The following is a 19,631-nucleotide window of genomic DNA, read 5'->3' as shown; positions in this document are numbered from 1 at the left end:
TACCGTTTCCCTTGCACCCTCTCTACCATGTCTGTAAAGTCAATCACGATTTCCTCTCCTGGGCCTCGTAATGGCAAAAATGTGCCCTTTAACTGTTTTAAAGTTGGTTTGATGTTATGTTTTTGACAAATGTCGCATGAAAGTACAAAGTTAGACACCATAGCCGTCAAAAAAGGATGCCACCAATATTGCAATGTTTTCATCATCTGTTTTGAACTCACGTGCGACATAGTGTGTGCTTGGGTCATGATAGAGCGTGACAGGCTCATGGGCAATGCTGGTCTGCCATCTGGGGCCTGCCACAGACCATCTGGTGCACACAGGGCCCCATACTCTGTCCACGTTGACAGTTCTTCTGGTGTGCATTTGCCATGTTCGGCCACAAGTGTTTCTCTGCTGAAAGATGGTAACAGTTTCACATATGAACAGTCAGTCTGTACCATCATGGTCACCTGATAGCCTGCAGCTGTTTTGGCAGCCAAGTCAGCAGCCTCATTTCCCCGTGCTACAGCACTGTCTGTTTTACAGTGGCCCTGACATTTTATGACAGCAACAGCTGCTGGAATTTTCAATGCGTCCAACAGTGCACGTACTTCTGCATCATGTGCTATAGGCTTACCAGACGTAGTGACGAACCCACTCCTTTGCCAAACTGCGAGTTCGACATGTACAGCACCCACGACATAAGCTGAGTCACTATAAATGTTGACTTTGCCAGACCCTGCAAGTTTAAGTGCTCGTGTGACCGCAATTAGTTCTGCTCTCTGTGCCGACTGTTTGCCTTCTATTTTCTCTGCTTCCCTAGTAGTGTAACCTAAGTCCGTTTGCTGCACAACAGAATAAGCTGAGACCAAAGAGCCATCATGAGCTCTAAAACAGCACCCGTCCGTGAAAAATGTAATCACGTCCGAGGCTTCAGGGATAGGGGTTGCAGTTAAGTCCTGGCGAACACGAGATGCCAGGTCAGTGATTGGTGCACAGTCATGTGGTTCCCCTTTGGTGAACAAATCTGCCATGTTAATGCCATCGTGTTTGTATGTTATGTTTGGCGCCGTTAGACATTTGGACAGTTTTCTCTGCCTCAACGGTGAAAACGTAAATGATGCAGAATTGACAAACGACATGACAGAGTGCGTGGTCAGGACCGTCAACTGATGACCCATCACAATGTGTGATGTCTTTTCAATAATCTTTGCTAATCCTGCAGTAAACCTGGCACAAACCGGCTGGCGTTGTTCAATGGCGTCCATTGGGACACTGACATACATGAGCACACGTCTAGCACTAGACTGCTTCTGAAAAAGTACTCCCTGTGCGCTATTCCCTGTTTCAGAAACGTCTAGGAAAAATGCCTTACTGTAATCAGGGCTATGCAGATATGCTGCATGTGACAGCTCCCCTTTCAATTTAATGAACGCAGTTTCTGCTTCAGGGGTCCATGTTAACTTCGCCTGCACATTTCTCATGCCTTGTTCCTTGACCATGTCTCGTAATGGCTTGGTGACCGCTACATACATAGGGATATAATTTCTGCTGAAACCTGTCAATCCCAGAAAGGAAAGCATGTCCTTCACATTGTGTGGCTTCGGGTGTGACAAAATGCCATCACGTTGGCGATCAGACAATGTTGTGCCTTGGCCTGTGATTAAACGGCCCATGAAAGTAACAGATGGCCTGCTGACCTGCAGTTTTTCTTTACTAACCTTGAACCCAGACGCATACAGCTGTCTCAGAATGACGCCCGTTGCTTTTAAGCAATCTTCATTGGTTACGGCTGCTAGCAAAAGATCATCAACATACATTATTAGAATGCAATCCACAGGTAACACACAATTTATCAGCTGATTTTTTAGGACCTGATTGAATATCCCTGGCGATAAAATAAAGCCCTGTGGAAGTCTGTTATAAGAATATTGACATTTTCGGTAAGTGAAAGTCAGGCACGATTTACATTCTTCCGAGATTGGTATACAGAAAAAAGCGTTGGCCAAATCAATGCATGTGAACCATTGGTGAGCTGGGGTCAAATTTGAGATGGCAGTATATGGGTTTGGTACGGCCATTGTTGGTGTTGTCACCAAGCTGTTTACTCGACGTAGATCATGGACTAATCTATATTTGTTAGTGCCTGTTTTTTTTACAGGAAAAATCGGGGTGTTCCATGGCGATCGCCATGGAATAATGACACCTTTCTCCACTAAACCTTGAACAGTGGGCGCAATGCCTTCCTCTGCCTCCCTTTTGTTAGGATATTGTGGGACCCAAACTGGTTCTGTCGATTTTAACTGAAATTTGACTGGCTCAATGTTACAGAGGCCAACGTCCGTTGGACCTTGTGACCAGAGGTCGTCCGGCTGGCTGTTAATTAACTGCTCAGCTCCGGGACCGTCTGTCAGTTCGCGACCATGGCTTCTTGTAATTTCGAGGTGAGTCAATTGGCCCCTATCGGTCGTTTTTTGTGGTACCCAATATGAATCTGTCATACGCGAATACAAAACCCCTACAATGCCAGAGGGCTCCCAATCGGTCACCAAGCGCAACCTTTTTGTCATAGCTCCTAACTCTCGAGCTTCATGGCCTGGATGCAGTGCCATAGAAATGTGAGGTTCAGCTGTGTCTGCCATTTCATACCATATCTGTTGTTCTGGTGTCAGTGTAACCGGAACTACTACACCCTCTTGTCCTACATATAGACCCTCCCCTGTGAGTGTCCACATTTGGCCCTCAATTTCATGGAACATTTCCTGGTATGTGACAGTGTCATTACGGTCATAAAATAGTGTACAATGCAGGGGGTCGATGGGAGGCAAATAGACAGCTAAGTCTTTGATCCAGGGCCACTGACTCTTATACAGTGCTCTGGCTCCCGATTGTGAATTATCTAGTTCCACCCAATATATGTCTGCCATCTCTTGCAAGGGTCCTCCCAGCAAAACCTGCTGGTGGCCCTCTCTACTGTGTGCCTGTGAACAGTCGACTTTAGTGCCGTCCGGGAACGTGACTGTGACACCCTCTGGTGAGCATAAAATGTTTGCACCCAATTTAATCAACAGATCTCTGCCCAATAGGGGAACAGGTGCTTTTGTGGAATATAGAAATGAGTGTGACAGGGACTGATTTGCCACTTTCGTGGTAAGAGGAACAGTAAGATGCCAGTGTTCGAACCTTCCAGAGAATCCCATAACTCCAACAGTCTTATCACTTAGATCTTTGTCAGTGATTGTGCCCCTCGTTACTGTGGAGTATGTTGCTCCGGTATCTACCAAAGCCGTTAGTGGTCTGTTGTTAACCACTAAAATCATGTAAGGCTCAGCCAGACCTCGCATGATTGTTCTCTGTTGGCCTCGTCAACAATCCGCGCCTTCCCCCTGGCCCCAAGATGGGTTCAAGGGCGCCTGAATCGAGTGGGGAGGTGGGCCTTGTTGCTCCGGGTATTTTGGAGTTTGTGGTCCTCTGCCACGACCACTGGGCCCACCTCTATGAGGATCCCATCCCCCCGCAGGTGGTCCCATATACTGGCTGTTCCCTGCCATGGGACAGTCTCTCCACCAATGACCAGTCCCCCCACACTGATAACATACCCCTGTTGTGGAATTTTCTTATTCCTTAATCAAGGTGAGTCAATTTTGACAAACGCAACACACAGAGACATCAGGTACTTTGCAAAGTATTTTATTGTCGTTTAATCTGCATCATAAGCAATGAGCATGGTGCAGAGCAAAGGCACTCTTTCCTTCTGCACCCATAGTATATATATGATTAAAAACGTGACACGCCCTCCCTTTGCCCCTAACAAGAATCCCGAGCTGGTTCACGAGAAGTTCCGTTATTCCAAACAGAACATCTTGGCCTCTGCTCGAGGGCAAAGGCAGAGTGGTATGACGTGTATAGAGAAAAACATGATAACAATAGAAAGAAAACATAGATAAACACTTCGTAAACATATAGACAGACACATCAAGAAGCTAGACTAGAAAATTTCCATTACATTCCCCCCTTTTATCATATATGATAACCAAAATCTTTATACTTTGACCATGTAAGATGAGCAACGCCCTTTCTCTTACAGGTTTCATTCTTCTATCTAAACAGTTCTTAAAATCCCACTAGAATTGGTAACACCACCTGCTTCAGCCCCACTCCCCAACTTTAGGCTGTTCAGTCATATCATCCAGCTTCCTGAATGTAGAAACAACAACTGACCCTGAGCATTTTACACACACAACGCTTTTCTCTGCGGTGATCACATCTAAAACTAACCTACCCTGCAATCCTAATTCCCTACTTCCAAACTGTTCAATTCTATACTTTACTTACCACCTGGTTCTCTGCACTCTGTCTTTTCTTCGGCCTTGTTGGTGCTGTTTGCAACTGTCAACCGGGTTGTGACTTTGCAGGGTGACCCTTCAGCCTTTTCCGGTCCTCTAATCTCAGAGGACTGACTTTCCATGCCTGCTCGAGTCGCATACACCACCAACAACTGTCATTCACTCCAACCCCTATCTTTTCCATCAGTGCCAATGCACATGCCTTATTGCCTTTGCATTGGTATATTGACATTCTCATGTCTACCTTCTAGCTCTGCTTCTCCTGCCTCTTTTTCTGCCTGCTCTGCGGCCTGAAAATTCCTTGGCTGAAATTATATCTGAAGCTTCTGACCTGTGTCTTTCCCCCTCGTCCACCACTTCCACCAATACTGACCTGCTTAAACCTTCATCACCTTCCATATTCTTACTCTCATTTGTGGAATTGCTCCCGTTCCCTCATAATTAAAATTTTCTGAGTTAGAGCTAGTCTAAAACTTTCTCCTTTGCCTTTTTATTTGGCCGTCCCTGGGGGACATAACGGCCCACATTTTCAAAATTGATTGCCTTTTTCATCACATCACCTGAGGTACACGTACCTCTACACAAATACATATTTGTTCCCCAGTACCTAGCAGAATTGGGGTAACACTGTCACTCCCCATACCATTTTATTAAACTTGGAATATAGTGTTGCACAAAAACAAAATTCTATAATCTCTAATTTCTCGGGGTTCGATGCGTCCCCGACTGGAACAGTTGATTCCCTTTGTCAGCACGACCATTGCGAAGAGCCATTGTGGATGGAGTTGCCCCTCCTTGGACACCTTTTTGCTGTGGGAGGTGTGTCTTTCCCGATCACTTCCTGGAAGCTGTGTAATGATTTGTCAGCTCCATTTGCTACTGCTCCTTTGACCTGCACAAACATTTTGAGAGCAAAAACACAAAAACATGTTGCTTGTAACATCCCCCCTTTTGACGCGTGGTCTAGGCCATGCGTCAAAATCGCAAAAGCAGAGAAAAAATGTTTTGGCAAACAGGTCAAGCACATTGTCTGTGTATTTACATGAGCACTCCTTCCAGAGTGCACGCTCAGCTGGTTCTGCAAAATGTTTGCATCTCTGCAAGAGAAAGAGTTTTGTTAGTGATTTCATGAGAAAATCTGTCTGTCTCTGATGTTGCTTGCTTTGCTGCAAGGTCAGCTTGTCGGCTTCCTGCAAAAAAATAGTTTCAGATACAAAAGTGTGTGTGGCAGTCACACACAACAATGGCTGATGGGATAAGAATGGCAGATAGCATTTCAGCAACCTGTGTGTGATTAAGAATGTTTTTACCATCAGCTTTTAAAAAGTTTCTGTGTTTCCAGAGTGTGCCAAAATCATGAGTTACACCAAATGCTTATCTACTATCTGTGTGAATGTCTAAATTTTTATTCTTTGCTAATTCGCATGCACGTGCTCTGCTGTCTGAGCAGAGAAATGGTCCCTAAAAATGATATCAATTGCTTCTTTGCTTTTGGACTTGCGATGTCTGTAATTGCAGACACGCTTTGCGGACAGCTGTCTGCCGCGGTCAGTAATTTCGTGACCCAAAAACGAACAAATTGTTTTGCCAGCTGGACTTTGGAGATATTCACTTTGTGTCCTTCGTGTGCCAAATGAGTGAGCAGTCGTACCGTGTTCTTCACATTGCGCTTTGGTGGGTGCACATAAAAGAATGTCATCCACATACTGAAGCAATGCCACCCCCTTCGGGAGATGGAATGGCTCCAGTGATTGTCGCAGTGCCTCGTTGTAAATGGTCGGTGATTCGCAGTACCCTTGGCATAGACGTGTGAATGTATATGGCCTGCCATCAAATAAAAAGGCGAACCAGTATTGTGAGTCTGGGTTTACCGGCACACTGAAAAACGCGTTTGACAAATCAATCACCGTATACCATTTCGTCTCAGGCGGAATTTGGCTGAGAATGGTATACGGGTTGGGTACGTTTGGTGCTCGTGGCTGTACTGCGGCATTAACTGCTTGCAAATCTTGTACGAACCGCCATTCAACGGGTGCTCCCTTTTCTCTGATCTTTTTAACTGGAAACAAAGGTGTGCGCACAGGTGAATTTGGGCATGGCACAACTATGGCTTTATTTTTTTAATCTTTTTAAACTCATTAAATATTGGCCTTATGCCATTGAGGGCTTCTGGTTTGAGGCTTCTGTTTTGAGGGGGTATTGCTGTTTGCGTGGATGGAAATTACCCTTGGGCGTTATCACACAACAGGTTCACAGTTCCTAATCAACCAAACATAATATTTTCCTGTTATCAAAGTCGTACGGGCACCTTTACCAAAATGTCTGGTATGGCAATACTCATCATTAATCTTTTTGTGTGTGAAAACACTTCAAGTCCCCTTGTTGCTGACAGACAGGCATGATTCTCACGATGGGCATGCAACAAATTTTAATATTGCACGTCGTCCCTTTTAACCCATTCTATGGCGTGCGCATATTTGTCAGCAAAACACCCACAGCTCCCCACACCATTGTAATCAACGTCATGAGGCTCTGTGAGGCAATACTTTCTACATCATACTCACGTAATTCAATATTACATCGTACGTACAGCTGTACGAGCGCTGCACTCGGGTCGTGTTGGTATCATGCTCAATCTGTCATCATACACATTATGACTCTGCCCAGCCAATAAATCGGGCAGCAGCCAGACATGAGAAACCTGTGTTGAAATTTGTCACTCCCCAACTCACATTGCACCCTTTTGACATAAATTATTTTACATTAGAGCCACTAGCATTTAGGGAATAAACACAGCTAGTTTAGACTCTGGTAAATTTAAACACTTCTTGTGAATCACAGTAGGCTATTTGTTGCCCCTGAATCTATCAATAATTCAAGCGGTTTGTTGCACACGAGCATTGTGCATTTTAGCAAAGTTCAGAAAGCGGTTTCATTCATCATGGAATGTGAGCTAAGCAGATCTTCGTTGCATACAGTAGGAAAAAGCATTTCTTCATTGCATATGCTAAGGGAAATCATACTCACCACCCTCGGAATGATGCCTCACCTCCTCACTTCCATCTACCTTTTCTCTTGACCTCCGTGATCTCCGAGGCTCAGGACAATCTTTCCGCCAGTGCCCCAATCTTTTGCAGTTAAAACATTTTTCTGGATCATAATCAACAGAGGGTTTAAAACCTCCTCTCCCTCGCCATCTTCCTATTCTTCCGTGTTCTGCTCCGATATTCATTAGAGCCATGTGGAGTTCTTTATCTTGTGTGTTTTTCTTCTGAAGCTCTTTCTTGCCTCTTTGTCTTTCGGCGTGTACAGCATGAAGGACGATCTCACTCATTCTCGCGTGATTTGGCTCGATGCATGATTTTTCCACTTCTCGTCTCAGCTCTCCCCTTAGGTTTCGCAGAAAAGTGGATCTGAGATGTCCTTCGAACGGATCAATGTCCGGTCCGTCTGCATCAGGTTGAAGTCCAGAATGTTCTTTAAATACTTCCTCCACAGGCCATTTACCCTGTAACTTTCTCAGGTCAGATGGTTTCAGTTTGACTTTCAACAGTCTCTCTAATTCTTTCATTGAGGGTGAGAATTCTTTGCAAAATGTCATAAGTTCTTTGTCTGTCGGTGCTGGACGCGCTCTTTCTTGCTTTTGACGCACCACGGGCTGCGGTGGAGACGGCACTTGTGCTGGTGGAGACACTGGTGGGGGCACTGGAGCTGCCTCGATCGGGTTCAGATGTCGGTGAGGAGGGACACAATCATCCTCCGGTTGGTGGTTGTACTCAGTCATAGATGGGGGTAAAGAAGACAGAGGGGTTAAATCAATATACTCAAGAAAAACAGGGTACAATGGAGCATGCGGCGGTGGGGGTGTATGACACGGCGGTGGAAGTTCTTCCAAAGCCTTCTTTTTTAAAAACATGGTCACGTCTATTTGCTTCCTTTTCCCATAATTCTAAACATTTACACGGTTCGTCATATTTTTCCCTTTCTTTTGTAGACATTTTAAATATGTCTTTTTTCCCCATGTGTTCTCTTATTTTCTCTAATTTTGTGGTACTAAATGTACCGTTTCCTGGAAAGTTACCTTTTTCTATTAAATAGGGTACACCTTGTAAACTTCCCGTTCCCCACCTTTTCCTCATTTCTCTGTATGTTGGTTTATCCATAATTCTGAATAGTCTCCCAGACTGTTTAGAATCTATCTTGATTCTGAGTAGTCTCCCCTCTTTAACTGTCTTAAGCAGTCCTCCAGACTGTTTAGAATCTATCTCGATTCTGAGTAGTCTCCCCTCTTTAACCAGACTGTTTAGAATCTGTCTTGATTCTGAGTAGTCTCCCCTCAGACTGTTTAGCGCTAAGTAGTCTCCCCTTTCTTCTTAGACTGTTCAGAATATTTTCAACTCACCGTTTTTCACTTTTGTGCCTTGCACTGAGTTCTTTTGGGATCACGTCAGCTTGGGGTCCGGAGTAGAGTTCTCTCGTCCCTGTATGGGGTTAGAGCTGGATTTGCTATGTCCAGGATGATCAGTCAACTCTAGTCCGTTCTCCGTCAGCCTTGTGATTCCATACCTCGTCGCCAAATTGTTGTGGAATTTTCTTATTCCTTAATCAAGGTGAGTCAATTTTGACAAACGCAACACACAGAGACATCAGGTACTTTGCAAAGTATTTTATTGTCGTTTAATCTGCATCATAAGCAATGAGCATGGTGCAGAGCAAAGGCACTCTTTCCTTCTGCACCCATAGTATATATATGATTAAAAACGTGACACGCCCTCCCTTTGCCCCTAACAAGAATCCCGAGCTGGTTCACGAGAAGTTCCGTTATTCCAAACAGAACATCTTGGCCTCTGCTCGAGGGCAAAGGCAGAGTGGTATGACGTGTATAGAGAAAAACATGATAACAATAGAAAGAAAACATAGATAAACACTTCGTAAACATATAGACAGACACATCAAGAAGCTAGACTAGAAAATTTCCATTACACCCCCCTGTAGCGCACCTCTTCCCCATTTGGTTTTCCCCTAGCCCATCCGCTATTGCCCCGTGGCCTATACCCTCCCCGCGGTTTCATTAATTGAAAATTAGGGACATGTCCTCCCTGAGCATAGCCAAAAGTTTCAGGTGTGGTTATGGGAAAAGTTTGGGTCTTTACTCCGGGCTGCCCGTCAAAGCCGCTGCCCACAGGACGTTGTGACATTTGTTTTGTTTTTTTACTATCTGACTTAGCCATTTCTAATTGTAGTTTTAACAATTGTTGCTTTGTCTTTTCTAATTCCTCCTGTTCTTTATCCTGCTTATCGACTGATCTGTCAATATGGAACACTAGATGTCTTTCCCACATTTCGTTGCTGGCAACTGGAGTGTCAGGATTACATTCCATTGCCTGCTTGACACCATTGGGGGCCCCTGTCATTACGGCAGTTCTAAATATATTACGCGTAATCGGATTATTTAAACTATTTTCTTCTACCATCTGCTCCCATTCAGCTGCGCATCTAAAATAGTAACTTGCTCCAGTCTCACCAGGCTTAATGCGGAACTTAATGTTTTGGTATACGGTTGGGGGTGTTGGAAATCTTTCTCTGAGGGCCCTGGCGATCGCTGTACTGACAGTGGTATACCGTGCGTCATTGGGTTCGTCTTCAACGTTTGCATCCTTCTCAAACTCTGCCATCTGCGAAACAGTAAAAACTTGGCCTAAAAGGCATCTTATGTCTCCTACCGCCAAGGTGGTGCCGTGGCACAATGCCATCAACTTTATAAGCCATCTGCCTCCACCAGATGTAATGGGGGGCAATTTTGCCAGCACAGCTGTCATGTCACTATGGCTCCAGGGCTGGTACTTTGGTACCCCTCGGTTGCCCTGTAACAGAGGCATGTTAGTTGCCCCTCCTGACATCAGCTGGGCGTTTGGCACATTCACATTCCTTTCATCATACTCACTACCTGGGCGACACATACTGTCCCATTGTCGCTCTTGAGGGGGAGTGAATTGACAGGCTGGAGTGGATTGACAGGCTCTGGTACGACTTCTAGTACCCTGTGACACTGGGGTAGACATCATAGTTCCTTTAATAACTACGTCTCTACATACCTGCAGTGGCCCTCCATCCTCACTGTTATTACATGCTTCCTGTCCCTTCATGTCTCTGCCTTCCTCCTCATTGTGCACTACTTGTGCTCTTTGGTTTGTTATGCTATCCTTTCTTTGTAAGGTTTCCTGTCTATTTACCATTAATTCTAATTGTGCTGTCAACATGTTTATTTGATCCTTTAAAACATCTAGATCTGGCATGTCTACCTCCACCATCGAATCTTTCACATTCACTTGCACTTGCTGTGAAGCTGGTATGTAGGGCGGGGGCAACAGCTTATTCAAATCAGGATATAAGGGGGCGGTCTCAGTATGACGCGAGATACTGGCTCCTGCACTTCCTGACTCTCTCACCATTTCTTTCTCTGACTCCTCCGATTGCACATGTCCTGTGCCCCCCCTAGGGGAACTCAAAGCAATTGCAGTCAGAGCAATCCGTGTCCAAAGGCGTAATTCTTCTCTCAATCTCTCTTCCTCCTTTTTATGCTTATTTTTATCTAACCACTTCACATCTTTTCCTCCTTCTACATGTTTGTTTAAACTTGCATGCGCTTTTTCCTCCATTTCCCTGATTTTTGGAGTGATCTTAATTAACACTTTCTCAGATTCCTTCCACACATTATCCATACAAATTTGATTCCATTTGTCTTGCCAAATCTTTCTATCCCTTTTATAATGTTTCGGTTCTGATTGAGCCATTAACATATCAACAATTTTTTCCCACTGCATAATTACAGGGGAATTCCCATAAATCACACATTTCTTCTCAAATTCAGACATTTTACACAACAATGGTACAGTATACAATAGACAATTAGTACACAATTTAATCGGCTTTTAGCGTACTATGGTGTCGGTCACCCACACGCTTTTTAACACATTTATCCCTGTTTATTCACTTTTATAAAACAGCAAAAGTTTTGATACTCGCCGCAATTCTAAAAGCGCCCTTTCTCACACCGCAAGGCTTCAATACTTGACGGTGGTTTAAAGGGATTTAATAACTTATTCACTCTTAAAAACAGCGGAGGCTTTGATACTCGCTGAAATTCTAAAAGCGCCCTTTCTCACACCGCAAGGCTTCAATACTTGACGGTGGTTTAAAGGGATTTAATAACTTATTCACTCTTAAAAACAGCGGAGGCTTTGATACTCGCTGAAATTCTAAAAGCGCCCTTTCTCACACCGCAAGGCTTCAATACTTGACGGTGGTTTAAAGGGATTTAATAACTTATTCACTCTTAAAAACAGCGGAGGCTTTGATACTCGCTGAAATTCTAACGTAACTATCGTGACGCGGGTCTCTCACCCCGTCTTCCAATATATATATAAAAAATATCCTTTTATTCTGATCAACAAATATCAATGATTTTTAATTTTTTCTCAATGGAACAGATATACTTCAAATTCAACACATAAATTTGGAATATCCAATCTGCAGAAGTTCGTTTAAACAGGCTCTGCTCACCTTATTTTTAATTCTGTCGACAGCGTGTTGAAGTCAAAAGTTGTCTCGTCCCAATTTTCGGTCACTCTCCGAGTTTTACAATTATCTTTCGGTGGCTCTGTCTCCAACCGCGTTCGGGGTCACCATCTGAGGAACATTTAAACAATGTTCTGCGCGTTCAAAAATTGGAGCGAGGCCAGTTCAGAAAACGTTGAAATTTATTGATCAGAAGTAGTCTCAAACAAACAGCTGTTTCGGTGGATCCTCAGACTCAGAACAGTCTTAACAAAGGATCGACCCCGAAAAACAGTTTCACTGGTATTTATATGTATTTCTCGCCGAAACTCTTCTTCAGCCGGGGTCCAATCAGATCGCCTTCCCTTTGTCTGCATTCCAGCCAATCAGCTCACTGCCTTGTTTTTCAAACCCGACATCTGTAACAAATTTGCACACAAGACCCTCACCCATTCCATGGGGCCCCCCGTGTAATCTAATCTTTTCACACACACATAGTAACATCCTATGGAAAAACCCCACAATATCAGCGATTATGGCTTGGTTACACACAACTCACACACTGGTTATATTTTCAACATATTATGCATAGTTAGTAATCAATAATGAAATCATATTAAATGTAAAGGCACGTTTAAACCACAATAAGATCCTTGAGTGTACACATTTCTTCCCCAAAAATAAGATGTGGTTATTGTTACACATTTACACAAGCAGATCCTGCAACCCCCCACTTACTGACCACATTCCATCTCTGGCAACATCTGGCAACTGAAGAACTCTCAACTTCAAGCTTTTGTTCACAATCATGTCATGTAGGAAAATACATCTGATTTATACAACATCAATCATCCATTTTTATATCGATCCATATACGGATCTAAATTCCCACACTACGTCGTCTACGTCACTACTAGAGCAGGTTCCTGATTGGTTAACGCGACGCGAATTTCCGCCAAAGTTCAGATTTTTCAACTCGCGCAATTCACGTCATTCGCGCGATCCGCGCGATTCGCGTCATTCGCGTGATTCGCGTCATTCGCGCCGCCTCATTCGCGCAATTCGCGCCGCAAGCGCGTCTATCGCGTCTTTACATTGACTTAACATGTAAATCACTCGCGCTTGACGCCTCATTCGCGCTCGGTGTGAACACACAGCTAGAGACAACAAATTGCCCCTTCTTGAATACTATCCCATTATACTGCACATCTACAGGAATCTTTGTGTTTATTTCAGTGAAGCCAAATTGCAAAACTGCGTCTTTAACTTGTTCACTGTAAAGCTCAGAGTAGAAAGGCACGCCTTCTTTCATAAGCAAGGCTGGAGGACTCACTGTCCCAGCTGAAAGATAGGCCTGAAACATCTGATGTCTTTCTGAAAGAGTGAGACACAGGTTTTTAAAGTTTTTCAAAAGCCTTGCACATCTTTTAAAGTAACTATGCTTACTTTCAAAGCGCATAGTCCATAGTCTCATCAGTGGGCCAAATTTCAGAATCAGTCCTGGGTAGTGGCGCAAATAATGATGCTTTGGTCTCAAGTTGGTATCTGGAAACAGTGCCTTCCTGGAATCCAAATATTCCTGAATGAGAGCATCCAGGTAAAGAACTTGTGGCTCCAAAATTTTTTGAGCGCAAATCAAGTCAACTATGTCCTTTAGTTGCAGAGTTAATTGCCACACATCATCTTGTGCGTCTTGCACTCTGTCTCCAATGATTAAAGGCAACAGTCGCAAAAATTCCAGTTTTGTACAGCATGACCAGAAAGTCGTAGTGTTTTAGGACTGACCTCACAAGGCTTGGATGACGCATCTACGGCTCCATATTTGAACTGCTTAATGCGTCTGTTCAAAATTGTGTATGTGAACCATCTCTTTTTTTTATAAAGTACCTCAGGTAAAGTGCAACATCATAAGAGAGGACACCCTCAAAGATGTCGTGACCAAGACACGGGGGCAAACCAGGCAGACAAACATCAAAGTGTTTCAAGGAATTAAATTCTGACCTGAAATTTACTCCTTGAATATCCGCCACGTCTCCAGCTTGTAACTGATCCACTGCTGACTTGTAGCTTTCAGGGGTTCGCTCTGGTCCACAACAAGTTGGGTCATCCCCCTGAAATTGTGTTCGAGAAATGAGACAGTATCTGCAGAAATGTTGTGAAGAACTGAAATTTTCAGTAAAGCCACCAATGCAATGCAAGCCCAAGTTGTCTCCAGCAATGCAGTAGAGAGTCCCTTTAACAACAGATTCATCTGCCATTGCTATCCCATTCTCCTCCAGTAGTTTCAAGTCAGCCAGAAGCTCTGAAAAAACCTTGGCATGGCCGAATTCTTTAAAGTCCTTCTCTCTACACAGCAAAACCAGCTGCGTGTGATCAACATTTGATCGAACATGTGGAGGCAAATTTAATAGTGAGAAGTACACAGCCAAAAGTCTGTGCTTCTTTTTTGCAGAACCCAAAGGGTTCACTACCTCAAATGCATCCTGGTATAGTATTAGCTTAAGGCAAGATGCATTTTCCTGAATTTTTTTTTTGATTTAAACACCTTACCATCATGGCAGTCACAGAGAACATTTTAGATTAGATTTAGATTCAACTTTATTGTCATTACACATATACAAGTACAGTGTAACGAAATGTAGTTTAGGTCTAACCAGAAGTGCAGTTAGCAAGTGCAGGATATACAGTTAGAATAAATACAGAATACAATAGTGAGAATATAATACAGTGGGCATGGATTATAAAAATATTTTGCAGTAGGAATGTTCTATGAAAATATGACAGTAGGTATATACTATGAACAATATATACAGATGACTATATACTATGAACATAAATGTACAGGTGGATATGAACAGATAATAATTTAGACTAAAATAGTGCAAGTGACTGAGGTATGCATAATTTATTGACATTGGCTATTAAAGTTGCAGTGCAATAGGTGAGTTAATGCAGTTGTTGAAGTTGCAGTTATTAAAGTTACGGAGCAGTATATGAGTTAATGCAGTTATTAAAGTTACGGTGCAGTATATGAGTTAATGCAGTTAATAGGTTGCAGTCCAGAAGATGAGTTAATGCAGTTAATAAGGTACCAGAGCAGTAGATTAGTTAATGCAGTTACTGAAGTTACAGTGCAATTGATGAGTAGATGCAGTTAATAGAGTTACAGTGCAGTTGATTAGTTAATGCAGTTATTGAAGTTATAGTGCAATTGAGGAGTAGATGCAGTTAATAGAGAATAGAGTTGCCGTGCAGTTGGTTAGTTAATGCAGTTATTGAAGTTACAGTGCAATAGATGTGTAGATGCAGTTAATAGAATTACAGTGCAGTAGATGAGTTAATGCAGTTACTGAAGTTACAGTGCAATTGATGAGTAGATGCAGTTAATAGAGTTACAGTGCAGTTGATTAGTTAATGCAGTTACTGAAGTTACAGTGCAATTGATGAGTAGATGCAGTTAATAGAGTTACAGTGCAGTTGATTAGTTAATGCAGTTACTGAAGTTACAGTGCAATTGATGTGTAGATGCAGTTAATAGAGTTACAGTGCAGTTGATTAGTTAATGCAGTTATTGAAGTTATAGTGCAATTGATGAGTAGATGCAGTTAATAGAGTTACCGTGCAGTTGGTTAGTTAATGCAGTTATTGAAGTTACAGTGCAATAGATGAGTAGATGCAGTTAATAGAATTACAGTGCAGTAGATGGGTTAATGCAGTTATGGAAGTGGTCCATTAGTGCAAATGAGCATTCAGTTAAATATTCCTGGTGTGCAAGTGAGCAGTATAGAGTGCAAATGATGCTGTGTGTGTGTAAACAGTCCGGTAGAGCAGATACATGAAGTACTGGTGTGTACAGTTCAGTCATGCATGCAGCCCTGTAGTGCAATGTAAACAATGTTGTAGCAGCATTGGAGTTAAGGGTATGAGAGGTAGTGGAATCAGTGGGGGGCAGAGTTCAATAATGAAACAGCTCTGGGAAAAAAGCTGTTTCTTAGTCTGCTGGTTCTTGTCCGAAGGCACTGGAAGCGTCTACCAGAAGGCAGGAGAGTAAACAGTCTATGAGCGGGGTGAGAGGAGTCCTTGAGAATGCTGCGAGCTCGACGCAGACAGCGCTTCTTCTGGATGTGCTCAATGGCAGAAAGTGTAGTCCCTGTGATGCGCTGGGCTGTTTTCACCCCCCTCTGCAGTGCCTTGCGCTCAGCAACAGAACAGTTCCCGTACCAGACTGTGACACAATTGGTCAGGATGCTCTCAATCGTGCAGCGATAGAAGTTCACCAGGATAGTTGAAGACAGTTGGTTCTTCTTCAGTGTCCTCAGAAAGAAGAGACGCTGGTGAGCCTTCTTGACCAGGCATGAGGTGTTGGTGGTCCAGGACAGGTCCTCCGAAATGTGAGTCCCCAAGAACTTAAAACTGCAAACACATTCAACAGCCATTCCATTAATGTGGATGGGGTCGTGTGTGTCTCCTTTCACCTTCCTGAAGTCCACGATGATCTCCTTTGTCTTGGAGGTGTTAAGGAGCAGGTTGTTGTCTGTGCACCATGTGGCCAGGTGCCGGACCTCCTCCCTGTATGCAGTCTCATCGTTGTTGCTGATGAGACCAATTACCGTTGTATCGTCTGCAAACTTGATGAAGGAGTTAGATCCGTTCACAGGCCTGCAGTCGAGTGTGAAAAGGGAGTAGAGAAAGGGGCTTAGTACGCAGCCCTGTGGTACACCAGTGTTGAGGGTGGTGGTGGTGGAGCAGATGGGGCCTAACCTAACAAGCTGAGGCCTGTTCGTCAGGAAATCCATAATCCAATTGCAGGTAGGGTTGTGGATTTAAAACATGCTGGAACCACTGCTTGGGCGAGGGACAGGTTGAAGATGTCCGTGAAGACCCCAGCGAGCTGCTCTGAACATGCCCGGAGTACGCGACCAGGGATGCCATCTGGGCCAGCAGCCTTGCGCGCGTTGATCCGACTAAGTGCATTGTGAACATCAGTGGAATTTAGTATGATGTTTGGGTGGTCAGCAGAGGGTGTGAGCTTGGTAGCTGTTTCCTTGTTGTCTCTCTCAAAGCGAGCATAAAAGTCATTAAGCTCGTTCAGGAAGACAGCATCTGTGGCTAAGGGGGTGGAATGGTTGGGTTTGTAATCACTAATGGCCTGAATGCCCTGCCACATGCATCGAGGGTCAGAATTGGAAAAATGCTCCTCTAGCTTCAACTTGTAGCAGTGCTTGGCCTTTTTGATGCCCCTCTTCAGATTTGCCCTGGAAGTACTATAGGCCTGTGCATCTTCCGATCGGAAGGCAGTGTTACGTGCTTTCAACAGGAGGCGCACTTCCTTGTTCATCCATGGCTTCTGATTAGGGTACGTGGTGATCTGCTTCTGGGTTGTGACACTATCAATGGTGGAATTTATGTAGTCCAATACAGAAGAGGTGTAGCTGTTGATGTCCGTATGACATCTGGTTTTGAAACAGCATTATTGTAAGGAGCTGATGACATGAGCCCTGATTGTAACATATTCTTCAGTGTGTTTAACACTGGAACGTAGTACGCAAATCTTTCTGTTCTGTTCTCATCTCTGCCTAGAAACACCTTTTTGGGCTCAACATATTTAAACATTTCTTTAAAACACTGTGCTCTAGAGTATGCTGTTCTCATAGGCCCTGTGTGGCAAGCTGAGAACAAGTCACAGTCCTTTACTGTATCACAGATTTTTACAATATCTTCATCTGATGATGACAAATCTTTCAGAAGCAAGTTTAATCTGTTCAGTGTATATGTGTGTCCCATTTCATGTAGGTTTTGAATCTCTTCAACAATGTTTTGAATAGTCGATGCTGGAATAAGAAGTTGCCCTTGAAGTTTTATGTAAAATAAACACACATTTCTGAGGTACATGTCACTGAAATTACACGAGTCTCCAAAAGTGTCTTCAGCAGCATCTGATACACTCGCAGTTTCGTGCATGGTAGGGATGTTTTGCTAATTTGAAGGCCTTTCTGAGTGTGTATCCCTTAATTGGCCACAAATCACATTTACTGAACAATGTCTGTGTTTTCGGGACATATGAGAAGTAAATGAAGATTTCACAGTAAACAGTGAGGTTTTGCATCCTCTCACTGGGCAGTTTACAGGACGTCCCTCTGCTATGTGCTTTCTTAAGATGTGCAACCAATTCACTGACTCCGTCACACTGGCGCTCACAAAGTGCTACCGTGCACTTCAACGTAGCTAAAGCTATAGCATTATCCGGAGCAACCGACGACACAACACTATGATGGCGATAGAAATGCGATTTTAATGCTGCATACCTAGAAAATACCAGCTTACAGCCAATTTCCACACACTTGAAAATACAACGGGGTTCATTGCGATGCAGTTTAAGAGACTGAACAGATTCTCCACAAACACAACAAGAATACATCTTACAGGGAAATGTCAATCATAAAACGTAACCTAAAATCATATAAAACATAAACCTTACCGAAGTAAGACGCTGAAAATTATCTGAATGCAAAATGACAAGTCCAGACTAGTCCACAAAGTTTCTACGCTGTGCCGCTGTGCTGCCGTTACTTCAACTGGTAGCGGAGCCAAATGCAAGGCGCTGATTGGACGCCGCGTCAAGATGCAGACAGTGTTTGAATTCAGGCGCCCTTTTTTCTACAAATTAAAACTTGTTTTAAAGTAAAAATTACTTTTCACAATATTGCACCATCTATAAATTCAAACTTCAAGCCTACAACCTATTCATTTCATATGTTATATATAAAATATATACATTTAACAGATTAATTGGTGATTAATTGGTTAATAATTTTCAAGACATTTGTAACTCTAAGTAGCCTACATGTAAAAGTGTAAGTAAAGCTTTAAACTTTCTCTCTCTCCCTCTCTTTGATTCGCGTTATTTCTTTCTCTGCAGAAAATGACTGCACAGGACAGTCGTGGCTACATGCTACACTCACAAGCATGTGCTGTCACCCTGTGTTGTAATGTTAGCTAATCTAGTGGCTCACATAGGCTAAGGGTGCGGTTCAATAGTAAATTTTGCTTAGGAACCTTCCTAACTAAGTGAAATTACCACAATTACTTCCGGCAGCGACAAAAAAAAACGTTTCATTCACAACCAGACATAAGAAAGAAAATATTTATGTATTTAAACAGTGTGATGCAACCTGCAGCAGAGAGAGAGTGTGAATATCAATATACGTGTTGACGTGATGTAAAAACTTTGATCATGAAGTGTGTTCTGTTGTTGAGCTGCGTTCACACACAAAGTTAAAACTGTTTTTGTACATCCAGCGTCCTGCAGATCATTTTGAAGTTACTGTTGCTGATTAATCATATACTTTTGAGATGAATTGCTAATATGTTAATATATGAGTGGACAGGAGGGTGAGCGACCAGTGTAACAAACATTTATTTTACTTCTGTCACAGGTGGACAATATAAATTTGCTGTTTGAATTTTTGATGTCATATTTTTCACTGGGTTTCCACGTTTATATTTCCTGCATTCAAAACACAGTAGAACATATCTAGGAAGTATCTCAGATGAGCGTTTTGTAGTCCATCTCCTGAGTTTTGTAATTTTACAAAATATAACGTCAATAACATTCACTGCCGCATCATGACGTAGTCTAGTGCATGCAGTCGGATTCTCTGAACACCGTGGTCATCTTCTCCTATATATTCTCCATCACATATTTCCTTGACCTCAAGACGTTTTCAATGAAGGTCAAGAAAGTGG

This window comes from Barbatula barbatula (assembly GCF_947034865.1).
Source record: "Barbatula barbatula genome assembly, chromosome: 2".
Taxonomy (NCBI): domain Eukaryota; kingdom Metazoa; phylum Chordata; class Actinopteri; order Cypriniformes; family Nemacheilidae; genus Barbatula; species Barbatula barbatula.
The sequence above is the reverse complement of the archived record's forward strand: the minus strand, read 5'-3'. Positions refer to the sequence as shown.